Below are 13,391 nucleotides of genomic sequence, written 5' to 3' on the forward strand. Positions count from 1 at the left end.
GTTTCCGAGACCTGAATTTGTCCAAGAGAAACCTCTTCACAGTGAGGTCACCACATGATGTGGGGTTTCAGATCATAGCATGATTGGGCACAGGGGCACACCCAGAGGGGGACAAGGGACCCTGGCCCCCTCCAAATAAAAAGGGAAAAAACACTAGAAAATTTTTCAAAAATCTTTTCCTAATTAAAATTCTTTTTTTTTTTTTTTATTTATGTTGTATCGTGTCTTCTATTTCTATACAACTTATGAATTAGCTCTCACATAAGGTGGGAATACCCTATAGCTCTCAGGAATCATGGCTGCTTGAATGCAAGGCGAACAACGTAGTGCTCAGGCAGGGTATATTGAGCGCTGCTTCATTTGCCCGAGCCCAAATTGTGGTATAAAAAATTTGAAAAACTATTTGCAATAGCTCCATGCAAAAATGCCATTGATGCAGTTTAGAAGTGTGGCAAAATAACATATCCTATTAACTTATTAAAAATATTTGCAATGCTTACGGTAACAACATGCATCAGTGAAAGGTCATTTTCTACCTTATGCCTTTTAAAAACCTATTTAAGATCTACCATGACACAATCACAATTGAACAGACTGGCTTTGCTATATATACACAGAGAGAGATTAATGTAACCATGACTGAAATAACTTAAGAGCTTTGTAAAAAGAAAAGAAAACTGGATTTTATTCTTCAAATAAATTTTTATAATCACCTAATGAATTTTATTGAATTTGCATTAAAAATATTTTTATCTGATCAACTGAGCCCCCCCCCCTCCCCCAAGATTAAATCCTAAGTATGTCACTGATTGGGCGTAATTCATTGAAGAGGGTGGTGTAACCATGACCTTGAATAGTGAAAGCTACATTGAAAATGTGTTGGTTCTGTTCACCCAGGATTTGCATAGGGGTGTGTCATAAACAAGAACTGCTACTAACCAACACCCATTTATAGTGCAACTTGGAACTTGCAAAACCAATTTCTCTACTTCCTCTTTTATTTCATCTATTTCTTGCTTCACTTTCTGTACTTGCTTCGGCAGTACATATACTAAAATTGGAACGATACAGAGAAGATTAGCATGGCCACTGCCAAAGGATGACACGCAAAATCGTGAAGCGTTCCACATTTTTCGTATTTTTGTCTTGTGAATGAGAGCAGAAGTATGAAAGATAAGATTAGGAGAATGGAAGAGATAAATGCAAGGCGAATCAGAGTAGGAGAGAGAGAGAATTTAGAGAGTATGAGTGAGAGGTATGGGGGTGCTAGAAGAGGAGAGAATGGAAACAGTAGAAGAGAGGGAATGAGAAGGGATATGGAAGTGCTAGAAGTGGAGAAAACGGAAACAGTAGGAGAGAGGGAATGAGAGAGATGTATGGGATTGCTAGAAGAGGAGAGAATGGAAACAGTAGAAGAGAGAGGTATGGGAATGAAAGAAGAGGAGAGAATGGAAACAATAGGAGTGAGGGAACGGTAAGAGGTATAATGTATGGCGACTCAATGATCCGTGGTGTTCAAGATAGGATGCGCGAGGAGTGTTTGCCAGGAGGAACAATAGAAAGGGTGGCTATGGCAATTAAGAGAGGTGAAAGGGTGGATGAGATGATTGTGATGGTAGGAACGAATGACTTGAGTGGTAATGTAAGTCGGGCAGCGAGAGATATGAGATTTTTGCTCGAGACTGTACGGAAGAAGACACAGAGAGGAAAATTAGTGTGCGTGTTGCCTAGGTATGATAATGATGAGCTGAGTAGAAGAGCGGAGATATTGAATGGCATAATAGCGAGAATGTGTGACAAGAGAGGACTGGTATATGTGGATGCTTGGAGTGCGTTTGAGGAAAGAGAGGAATTGTATGCGAGAGACCGTTTACATTTGAATGAGGAAGTGCGTAGGCATATGGAGAGATTGCTGTTCTGAACGAGTCAGTGTGTCCCAGGGAGGATGATAGCAGGGGTGGCCTCTTGTGGGAATGGATACTTGGGAGAAGGGAGACAATGTCAGGTAACACTGAGCCCAGTGGAGTCTAGAAGGAATAATGCTGGGTATAGAAACAATGGCATTTATATGCTTTATACTAATGCCAGGAGTATCCGGAATAAGGGAGAGGAATTGGTGGCGCAGATAGCATCAGCCTGGCCAAAAATTATTGCGATCACTGAGACGTGGTTGACAGAAGGGGATATAACAACAGGAATAGAAGTCGCTGGGTATAGCATTTTTCATCAGGATAGGAGGGGAAAGCGTGGTGGTGGGGTACTGCTTATGATAAGTGATGACCTATGTCCTCTAAGAGTGGAGAATTTGGAAGGAAGTGAGACAAATGATTTTGAGAGCGTATGGTGTGAGGTAGAGGTAGGCAAGACAGGATATTTAGTGGGGTGTTGCTACAGACCAAGGGGCACAGAGGATGGGGACCAGGAGATGTTTAGACAGCTAAGTTTGGCAAGTGCAAGAAGAATGATTGTTATGGGAGATTTTAACTTCATTAGTATAAATTGGAGAGAGGAAAATGCATGTAGCAATAGGGGAATGGAATTTCTAGAATTCTTGAGGGACAAATGTCTTAGGCAACATGTAACAGAGGGAACAAGAGGTTCAAAAGTTTTGGATTTGGTTATAGCATCAGAAGAGTTGATAATAACTGAGTTGATGTCTCTCCCACCAGTTGGAGAGAGTGACCATATGGTGTTGACTTGGAAAATGAATAGACATGCAGGAGTATCAAAGAGACGGGAACTTATGTGGAATTATAAGGCAGGTGATTATAATAGTCTTAGACGTCAACTTCGGGAAGTTTCATGGAGGCAGGAATTGGAAGGCCGGGATATCACTAGTGCGTGGGAAATTGTGAAAAAATATTTGTTATCAGCAATGGTAAGTTGTATACCACGAGTGAAGAAGAGGACGCAATTTGGAGTAAAGTAGATGACAAACAATATTAAACAGGAATTGCATGCGAAAAAGAGGCTATGGAAGAGATATAAGGAGACAGGTGAAGAGATGCATGAGGAATATAAGATACAGGCCAGAAGAGTGACTAGTGTGGTAAGGAAAGCAAAACTGGAATATGAGAGGAGATTGGCCCTAAGATCCAAAGAAAATCCTAGGGAATTTTTTAGCTATGTGGCCAGTAGGAGGAGAAATGACTATGGAAGAATGATATTGTGGGATAAAAATGGGAATAGAGTGACTGATGCAGAGGACATAGTGGAATTGTTTAATGAACACTTTATTGGAGTATTTCATCCTAGAGGAGTCAGTTTTAATGCTATAGGGATAGGACTGGTTCGAGGTCTGGAGGTACAGGAGGAGAGTGTGTTTCAGATACTGAGTACTCTGGATGTCAGTAAAGCTGTGGGACTGGATGGTATTTCACCATGAGTTTTGAGAGAATGTGCTAGGGAATTGACAGTGCCTTTAACATGGCTTTTCAATGAAAGTCTGGCTTTGGCAAAGGTGCCCAGGGAATGGAAGGAAGGTAAGATAGTGCCATTGCATAAGGGTGATAACAGACTGGAAGTGTCTAATTATAGACCAGTCTGTGTGTCATCAGTAGTTGTTAAGATCTTGGAGAAAGTAGTGAGGGACCGTATACAGTACTGGGCAGATGAGGGTAATGTTATCTGTGAGAGTCAACATGGATTTGTGAAAGGGCGCTCTTGTTTTAGCAATATGCTAGCCTTTTATAATAAAGTTACAAGAACATTAGATGAGGGAAAGGCATATACTGCAATTTTCTTAGACTTAGCAAAGGCACTTGACAGGGTGCCACATGATAAGCTGATATTTAAGTTGCAACACATGGGTCTGGATGTCAGATTGGTCAACTGGATTCAGGATTGGCTGTCTGATAGTATCAGAGAGTTGTGTATGGTGGAGCAGTTTCAAGGAGACAGAAGGTTACAAGTGGGGTCCCGCAGGGCTCAGTACTAGGACCTATATTGTTTAACCTTTATATCAATGACATTGCCAGTGGATTGCAAGGGGATATTCAGTTGTTTGCAGATGATGCAAAGCTGGGAAGGATTATTAGTAATAGTGCAGATGTGGTAGCCCTGCAAGAGGATTTGAATAAGCTAGATAGATGGGCAAATGAATGGGGTGTCAGTTAAATGCAGCAAAATGTAAGGTCTTGAGGTTTGGGAAACATCGATGGGATGCTGTATACTCTATGGGAGGAGTTATACTGGAGGAAGTTGGGGAGACAAGAGATCTGGGGTTGATGATTGATAGAAACCTGAAGACATATTGCAAAGGTGGTGAAGGTAACACAGAGGATTGCTGCTATTATGAGAAGGACACTGACCTGCAGAGATAAGAGGGTTATCATTCCGTTGTATAAGTCTCTGATCAGACCACACTTGGACTATTGTTCTCAGATTTGGTCCCAGGATTTGAAGGGGATAAATTAACTGTGGAAAGGATACAAAGACGGATGACAAAGATGGTTTCAGGACTGTACAAGGATAGTTATGAGGATCGGCTGAGAGAATGTGGACTGCAGAGGGTGGATAGATGAAGGAGAGGTGATATGATTGAGACTTTTAAACTGTTGAGAGGTGGTTACAGGGTTGACACTGGGGAGTTCTTTCGCTTGGTTGAGCAGCGGGAAGGAGTGATGACAAGAGGCCATCCCTGGAAGTTACGAAAGGAAACTGTGAGCAAGAGGGTAAGGAGTGGTTTCTTTGTGTGGAGGGTGGTTGAGCCATGGAATGCATTGCCTGATGGAGTGGTGGGAGCGAGAACGGTCAGTGAGTTTAAAGAGTGGTATGATAGACTTTGTGTTTCTCAGGGGGGAGGGCCTCCCCTCGATGAGTCTTTTGACTCCTTGGAGGCCTGAATAATAATAATAATTTCTGTTCTTTGAAACAACTCCCCCCCCCCTTGCTTTCCCCAGAGAATATAACCTTCATCTCTTCAACCTTTGATGTGTGGGTCAGATATAAAAAATAAAAATAAAATAAAATAAATAGATAAATAAAGAAAGTAGATGGATATATACAGTATAAGAATTCAAATTGTTAAGGAGGTGGGTTTTCTTCTACTGCTTTCCATTACTGTGGAATTATAGGCCTTCCCTATAAATTTCCAGTTGTTTCTGTCTTTAGTTAATGCCTGTGTCTGATGTTAAATGTTTATAGATTATCCTTCTATCTTGTTTTTTTTTGGCAACCATTCCTTCTTTTTTGTCTCTTAGTATCCACTCAAGGTTTAATGTTGGCCATATTAGCAAATTGAGATATAAAAGGTGGTCAAAATTATCCTGCAATATCCTCTACTCAAGTTCATCTCTCTAATTCTATTATTTGTTATGTGAATTATTCTTCTCTCCAAGATTCTCTGACACATTCTGTCTTCCTGCTTTTTTTCAGTCAATTTCCCCATAGGTAAACACAAGAGTAATGAACATACTCTTTCGAAACATGCATATTGTTATGCATTATACACATCCGAAAGGGGGGGGGGTTGCTTTGCATTATAGGATATTAAGGAAACCAATGTGACATCACTAACCTCTATATACAAGTAGCCCAGTCATGAAGATACTTAATGTATCTTCATGACTTAATGTATCATGAAGATACTTAATGTATATTCATGACTAGAGGACACTGACATGTAGAAATAGGGATATTCTTGTTCCGTTGTATAAGGCTTTGATTAGGCCACACATGGACTATTGTGCCCAGATTTGGTTGCTGAGTTTTCAGAAGGATGAAGAGATGTTGGAAAGGGTCCAAAGGCTACTGACTAAGGTAGTTTCTGACTTCTGGAATGTTGAGCATGAGGAAAGATTGAGAAGATGTAATTTGCAGAGTCTGGTGGAGAGAAGGAAGAGGGGAAATATGATAGAGACCTACAATTTGGTAAGGGGTTGTTATAAGATCAATAGTGGAGAAGTTCTACAGAGAATAGTGGGAGATCAGGGGAGTGAGAGGCAGGTTTTTTTCGTGCAGAGTTGTGAATGATTGGAATGGCTTGCCTGAGAGTGTGGTGTCTGCAAGGGGTTTGTGTGTTTAAGATAAGGTATGATGAGATGTGTGTGTGATAAAAGGACCTCCCAGATGAGTCTTACTCCATGAAGTCTTGGGGTAATAATAATAATGTGCAAACTTTGTTTATGCTTGAATAAAGGATTAAACCAAGAATATAATTTCTTGGCATCTTTAATTTATAGTATAGCCAAGTGAAAAAACTTTTCACATCTATCTCTAATCCAGAGTATTTTAATAATATTTTTTTTAATATATTTTTTATATATTTATTATAGTTTAATAATAAGGGGTAGATATTTTCACTACTTGTATATGGGAAGTATATGACTTTTTTATTACTTCAATCTTATTATTTCTTCATGCTCTGGCTCCCACTGATGACATTTAATGGTGTTCATCTTTGAGCTTGCTTGTTTCTTGGGAAGTAAAGAGGTTCTGCTTGGTGGCAGGTTTTTTCCTGTCACAGAGGGGCACCACCACCACTGAGTTTCCTGTCATGCAGTCATCCAGGGCAGGAGTGACGAGCTGGTTCTAATGTGAGTTTTTGGAGAAAGCTTGCACTTGAAAAGTATGAATGCTCATCTTTGGGTTTGCTTGCTTCCTGGGGTTTAGAGAGGCTCTGACTGGTAGCAGGTTTTGGCCAGTCACTGAGTGGAGTCACTGCTGAGTTTCTCCTGTCCTACAATGATCACTCAGAATTTTTGGAGAAGTATCCCTGCACTTTAACATACCTCAATAAAGGTCAAAACTAGTCTGGATAGTGGCCTTTCCCATATTGGTAGCAATTTTTTTGTATGAAAGAGCAAGATGTATCACATGCAATACAGTTCAAGCATGTAAACAACTCACCTATATACACAGCACATTTCAGTAGCTATCTTGTGCAAAAGCACAAGCGGTATTGCATGTAGCTCAGCAATATATTTACTGCATTCATACAGAATCTGATTTGAGACAGTATTGACAGGAAAGAAAAAAATCAAAGAAATCATTAAATAGCTGCAGGTAGACTAATGATGCCATAAGCGACTTCCTCACCTTGCAGAGCAAGCGGCTGTATGATGGAGTGCAAATGTCACGTGGGGTTTTGTACTATCATATTCAGTGCAAGTAATGTTGTCGAAGCAGGTTCATTGGTTTTGACATAAATGTTCTAAATGAATGACAGGTGAAATACAGAAATAATGCCCTTATACCTTGATTATAAATATGATTCAACCACTGCAGAAGCATTCCTTTGCAGAGGCATCAATTTGTGACCTATATCAAGTTTTCAGTGAACAAGCACACAATACAGGTGAAAAAAGGGACATCGATTACCTCCCTGTTCTGTAGAAGAACGTGTGCAAAAAATGTAAGCCAAACAAGTTAACTTATGTTGCTAGGATCGTAGTTGTTCTATGCTTTGAAGATGAAGACTTCATTTTCGGCAAAACGTATATACACAGATGTTTTTCTTCTGACAACCTGAAACCATTTCTAAGAATTCATGAACACATGATCAACTGCTGGTTCAAGTTACCTCTCATTGATCCTCATGTGAAAAGAATGACAGAAAATTGTAGTCGTTAACATAAATATTGAAGACTGAGGGAGCAGTTTCCGCCTGTCTTATAATTTCACACATGTTCCCTTTTTTTGATACCTGCATGTCTATTCATCATCCAAGTCAAAACCACATTGTCACTCTCTCCAACTGATGGGAGAGATGTCATCTCAGTTATTATCAGCTATTCTGATGCTATAACCAAATCCAAAACTCTTGAACCTCTTATTCCTTCTATTACATGTAGTCTAAGACATTTGCCCTCAAGAATTCTAGAAATTCCATTCCCTTATTACTACATGCATTTTCCCCTTCCAAGCTTATACTGCTGTAGTTAAAATCTCACATAAGAATCATTCTTCTTGCACTTGCTAAGCTCAATTGCCTAAACATCTCCTGCTCCCTACCCTCTGTGCTCCATGGTTTGTAGCAACCCTACTAAATATCCTATCTTGGCCACTTCTACCTCACACCATATGCTTTCAAAACCATTAGTATCACTGCCTTCCAAAGCCTCCACTCTTAGAGGACATAAGTCATCACTTATCATAAGCAGTACTCCACCACCACGTTTTCCTTTCCTGTCCTGCCAAAAAAATGCTTTCCTCTACTACTTCAATTCCTGTTATTATATCATCTTCCATGTCTCCAAGATCCCAATAATCTTTGGCCACGCTGATGCTATCAGCACCACAAATTCATTTCCTTTATTTTGGATACTTCTGGCATTAGTACAAAGCATAAAAATGTCACTGCTTCTATACTCATTATTTTTTTAGAGAAAATGAGAGAAAAAAAGTGAAGTTGTTTAGCTCTATTTAACTTTTGGAGACTGAGGGGACAGTGTCCATCAGTAGCCAATTAGAGATAGCTTTCCCAAGACTACCACTAATTATAAATGGTATCTAGTGAATAGACAGCTGATAAGTGCTGTCATCTCATGGCCCCTAATCCTAACACTATACAGTATATATTGTCTGGGGTAGCATAGGTTCTACTGTCAATTTTCTTGAGTTTATGCTATGAAAAATCCAAGTTTCTGGAATCAAAAACCTGCTTGCCCACACCAGAGATCAACTATCTCGGGACCTAGCTGAATGAAGGATTGAAGACTTAGAAAATGTTCTGCTAGCTGGTGACTAGAATTGAATGGTCTTCCTTCGGGCAGTCAAGAGCTGTGGAGTACAAATGCCACTTCCACTGAGCTACATTAGTACTTAAAAAACAGTTGTCTTTTCTTCAACAGTGTGCTTTCATAGACAAGGATCGATATTAGATCATTTGGTCTAATTTAAGGTATCTATCAGAAATGTGTTTCTGAAATGTGAACATCTTGTTTTTGTTTTCTTTCATGTGAAAAAAAGATGATAACACAGCTGGAGATATGGTACATTAAAAGCTCTCTATGTTCTGGGTTTTGAGGCCATCCTCCCTCTTTATACAAAAAAAAATCTCTCTCTCTCTCTAGCTAAATCTTCAAAGTTAGAGTGGGATGCACATTTTCCAGATATTCTGCTGTCAAATAAACTCAATTACTGAACAGCTTATTCCTACAGTAGACTCTTCACTAGATGTTGTTTATAATTAGTGATATTTATATGATTGGCTACTGGCAGAAACTGTTCCCTCAGTCTTCAATATTTATGTTAACGACTACAATTTTCTGTCATTCTTTTCACATGAGGATCAATGAGAGGTAACTTGAACCAACAGTTGATCATATGTTCATGGATTCTTAGAAATGGTTTCAGGTTGTCGGAAGAAAAACATCTGTGTATATACGTTTTGCCGAAAATGAAGTCTTCATCTTCAAAGCATAGAACAACTACGATCCTAGCAACATAAGTTAACTTGTTTGGCTTACATTTTTTGCACACATTCTTCTACAGAACAGGGAGGTAATCGATGTGCCTTTCTTCACCTGTATTGTGTGCTTGTTCACTGAAAACTTGATTATAGGTCACAAATTGATGCCTCTGCAAAGGAATGCTTCTGCAGTGGTTGAATCATATTTATAATCAAGTTATAAGGACATTATTTCTGTATTTCACCTGTCATTCATTTAGAACATTTATGTCAAACCAATGAACCTGCTTTCTGCTTCGACAAATCAGCCAAAGCAGAAACTTGGAGCAATTCCAGGCAGAATTGGAAGGCCAGGATATCAATAGTGCTTGGGAAATTTTGAAGGAATATTTGTTAGCAGCAATAGTAAGCTGTATTCCATGAGTGAAGAAGAGGATGCAATTTGGATGACAAAACAATAAATAAAGTGGATGACAAACAATATTAAACAGGAACTGCATGCGAAAAAGAGGCTATGGAAGAGATATAAGGAGACAGGTGAAGAGCAGATGCATGAAGAATATAAGTCAGAGGCCAGGAGAGTGACTAGTATGGTAAGGAAGGCAAAACTGGAATATGAGAAGAGATTGGCCCTAAGATCCAAAGAAAATCCTAGAGAACGTTTTAGCTATGTGGCCAGTAGGAGCAGAAATGACTGTGGAAGCATGACATTGTTTTTGATAAAAATGGGAATAGAGTGACTGATGCAGAGGACATAGTGGAGTTGTTTAATGAGCACTTTATGGAGTATTTCATCCTGAAGAAGAAGATTTTAATACTAGAGGGATTGGGCAGGTTCAGGGTTTAGAGGTGAAAGAGGAGAGTGTGTTCCAAATACTGAGTACTCTGGATGTCAGTAAAGTTGTGGGACTGAATGGTATTTCATCACTAGTTTTGAGAGAATGTGCTAAAGAACTGACAGCTCAGTGACCGGACTCTTCAACAAACGTCTGGCTGACGGAAAGGTACCCAAGGAATGAAAGGAAGGTAAGATAGTGCCATTGCATAAGGGTGGTAGCAGACTGGAAGTGTCTAATTATAGGCCAGTTTGTGTGTCATCAGCAGTTGTTAAGGTCTTGAAGAAATTAGTGAGGGACTATATAGAGCGTTTGGAAGTTGAGGGTAATGTTATCTGTGAGAATCAACATGGATTTCTAAAGGGGCACTCTTGCTTTAGTAATATGATTGCCTTTTACAATAAAGCGACAAGAGCAGTTGATGAGGGAAAGGCATATACTGCTATTTTTTTGGATTTTGCAAAGGCATTTGACAGGGTGCCACATGATAAGCTGATATTTAAGTTGCACCACATGGGTCTGGATGTCAGGTTGGTCAACTGGATTCAGGATTGGCTGTCTGATAGGTATCAGAGAGTTGTGTATGGTGGGGAAGTTTCATGGAGGCAAAAGGTTAAAAGTGGGGTCCCACAGGGCTCAGTACTGGAACGTATACTGTTTAACCTTTATATCAATGACATTGTCAGTGGATTGCAGGAGGATATTCAGTTGTTTTCAGATGATGTGAAGCTGGGAAGGGTTATCAGTAATAGTGCAGATGTGGCAGCCCTGCAAGAGGATTTGAATAAACTAGACAGATCGGCAAATGAATGGGGATGCGGTTTTATGCAACAAAATGTAAAGTCTTGAAGTTTGGGATCCATCGATGGGAGGCTGCATACTCAATTGGAGGAGCTGTACTGGAGGAAGTAGGGGAGAGAAGAGATCTGGGGGTGATGGTTGATAGAAAACTGAATTTCAGGGAGAATACTGCAAAGGTGGTGATGGTAACCCATCCAGAGGATTGCTGTGATACTGAGAAGGATGCTGATCTGCAGAGATAAAAGAGTAATCATTCCATTGCAGATCGACTGATGGAATGTGGACTGCAGAGTTTAGTGAATAGAAGAAGAAGGAGAGGTGATATGATCGAGACATTTAAACTGTGAAGAGGCAGTTACAGAGTGGACATTGGGAAGTTCTTTCGCTTGGTGGAACAGCGGAAGGAGCAATGACAAGGGCCATCCCTGGAAGTTACAAAAGGAAGCTGTGAGCAAGAGGGTGAAGAGTGGGTTCTTTGTGTGGAGGATGGTTGAACCATGGAATGCATTGCCTGAGAGAGTGGTGAGAGCAAGAATGGTCAATGAGTTCAAGGAGTGGTATGATAGACTTTGGGTTTCCTAAGAAGGACCTCCCATGATGTGTCTCTTGACTTATGGAGGCCTGAATAATAATAATAAAAATAATCTTACAAAGACAATTTCATTGCTAGGAACTGTAGATGTTTTCAAGTTTTGGAATTTTTTTCATGGCTCTGAAAAGGCACTGACAATTGTCTTATGCTACAAATCCAGAAAATGCTATTCACTCAGTATTCTGTTGCATAGTAAGAGAAGATCCATGGAATGACATTTTATTCCACTGATTGACAAACTTATGACAAATATATTATCATCTTATAATGGATATTATCAAGCTCTATGCACTAGCAGGTGCGGAGAGTAAAAGTGCCATTTTCATTTCCTTCTTAACAAATGGATAACTACACAGCCCTAACCCATTTCAAGAGAAATTTACACCTGTTTCTTTAAGTTGTCACAGAAGGCCAGAAATTTAGAAGGATGTGAAACTCTTGATGAGCAAAGCTTTATTCTAAAGGTGATTACAAATGCTTTGGGTTCGGTGACTACACATCCGGTATATTCTAGGGTAGATGAGTGGTGTATTCTATATCAATATTTCATTTACTAGTTTTTATTCCATACCACTTTTTGCATGGGTTACAGGGTTGCATGATTTATAGATGATGCAAATTGGATTTAAGATTCATTACGTCTAAGTCTGAGGCCTAAGCATAACATGCTTTGGTCTGGGCATGTTTAAAAGCTATAAGATTTGATATACGTGACATCTTTGAAATTGGTTTTGAATAGAGAGGAAATAGAGATGATGGTTTTGGAATTATCCAGGCAGTGACCACTGTAATCTGAGCACCTCATAGATGTTTGTGAAAAAGGTATTCCAGTCAGCTTGGTTAATATCTTGGGCATCAGTGAAGGAAAACATTGCTGTGAAAATATACTGGAAATTATAAGAAATTGATACTTTCCGTGTTCTCTTCATCTTCAATAAATCTTACAATCTGCTCCTCTCTCATTTTTTCATGTTTATGGATGTTGAAGAGAACATACAGAAGGTCTTTATAATGAAGCATATTCTTGACAATCCTGCTTTGTGCTGACACTATCCCATAGCGTGTCCATTACATTTGCCCAGATGAAGTATGGATGGAAGTAACTGCAATATAAGATTATAAAGGTGTGAATTTCTTATACTAGAGCTTGCTATAAAGGAATATGGTTGCCAGAAAGATAGCAATTGTCTGAGTGGTTAGCATATCCACTCTCCAGCCAAAAGGCTGCAGGTTCGAATTCCACCATGGGCATGGATATTTTTGATTGTCTGTGAAAATGCTAGTGGTGGTTGACAGTAGATGGCATTGGTGTAGATAATGCAGTTCTTTGTAGTTGGTGGATTGAGTGGTGGAGACAGAGTAGGTGCCCTCCCTCAATGAGTCCTTGGACTCCTTGGAAGTGTCACGTAATAATAATAATAATAATAACTACTTAAAAAGGTCCATCACCAATTGTGTTATTTTATAAACAGTAGTTAAATGCCTTATGTTAAGGATCATCACTGGGTTTTAAAAACTTCCTGCAGGTAGAAACAGATAGTTTTAAGCTTTTGCAGCTGTATCTTAATATTATTGGTATCTTGGCAGAATCCATGATACTTTGTATTCTTCTATTTTGTTTTAATTTTAAGAATTATGGATGCCAGTTTCTATCTCCTGCTCCACTGAAAAAAATGTTTAATACACCATTTGATATGCTATGATCATACATTTAGATTCAGTGAATATAGGAGTATTATTATTATTTTTTTTTTCTGTGGAGGTGTCTTCATCTTTATGTTGTGCACTTAACAGGATTTTTTTTGACGGT

At 39.3% G+C, this 13,391-nt stretch overlaps 1 protein-coding gene and 1 non-coding gene across 5 annotated transcripts in view; one reads left to right on the forward strand and one right to left on the reverse strand.

The window, feature by feature from the left end:
• LOC150105326 (echinoderm microtubule-associated protein-like CG42247) overlaps positions 1 to 13,391 on the reverse strand; it is a 375,243-nt gene that overhangs the window by 323,765 nt on the left and 38,087 nt on the right. The window lies entirely within an intron of this gene.
• On the forward strand, positions 1,028 to 1,134 carry LOC150105328 (U6 spliceosomal RNA). Its single transcript, XR_016548512.1, has one exon. It is a non-coding gene; the product is annotated as a U6 spliceosomal RNA (small nuclear RNA).

This window comes from Typopeltis vanoorti, chromosome 6 (genome assembly GCF_054136105.1).
Source record: "Typopeltis vanoorti isolate ZY-2024b chromosome 6, IOZ_Tvanoo_1.0, whole genome shotgun sequence".
Lineage (NCBI taxonomy): Eukaryota > Metazoa > Arthropoda > Arachnida > Uropygi > Thelyphonidae > Typopeltis > Typopeltis vanoorti.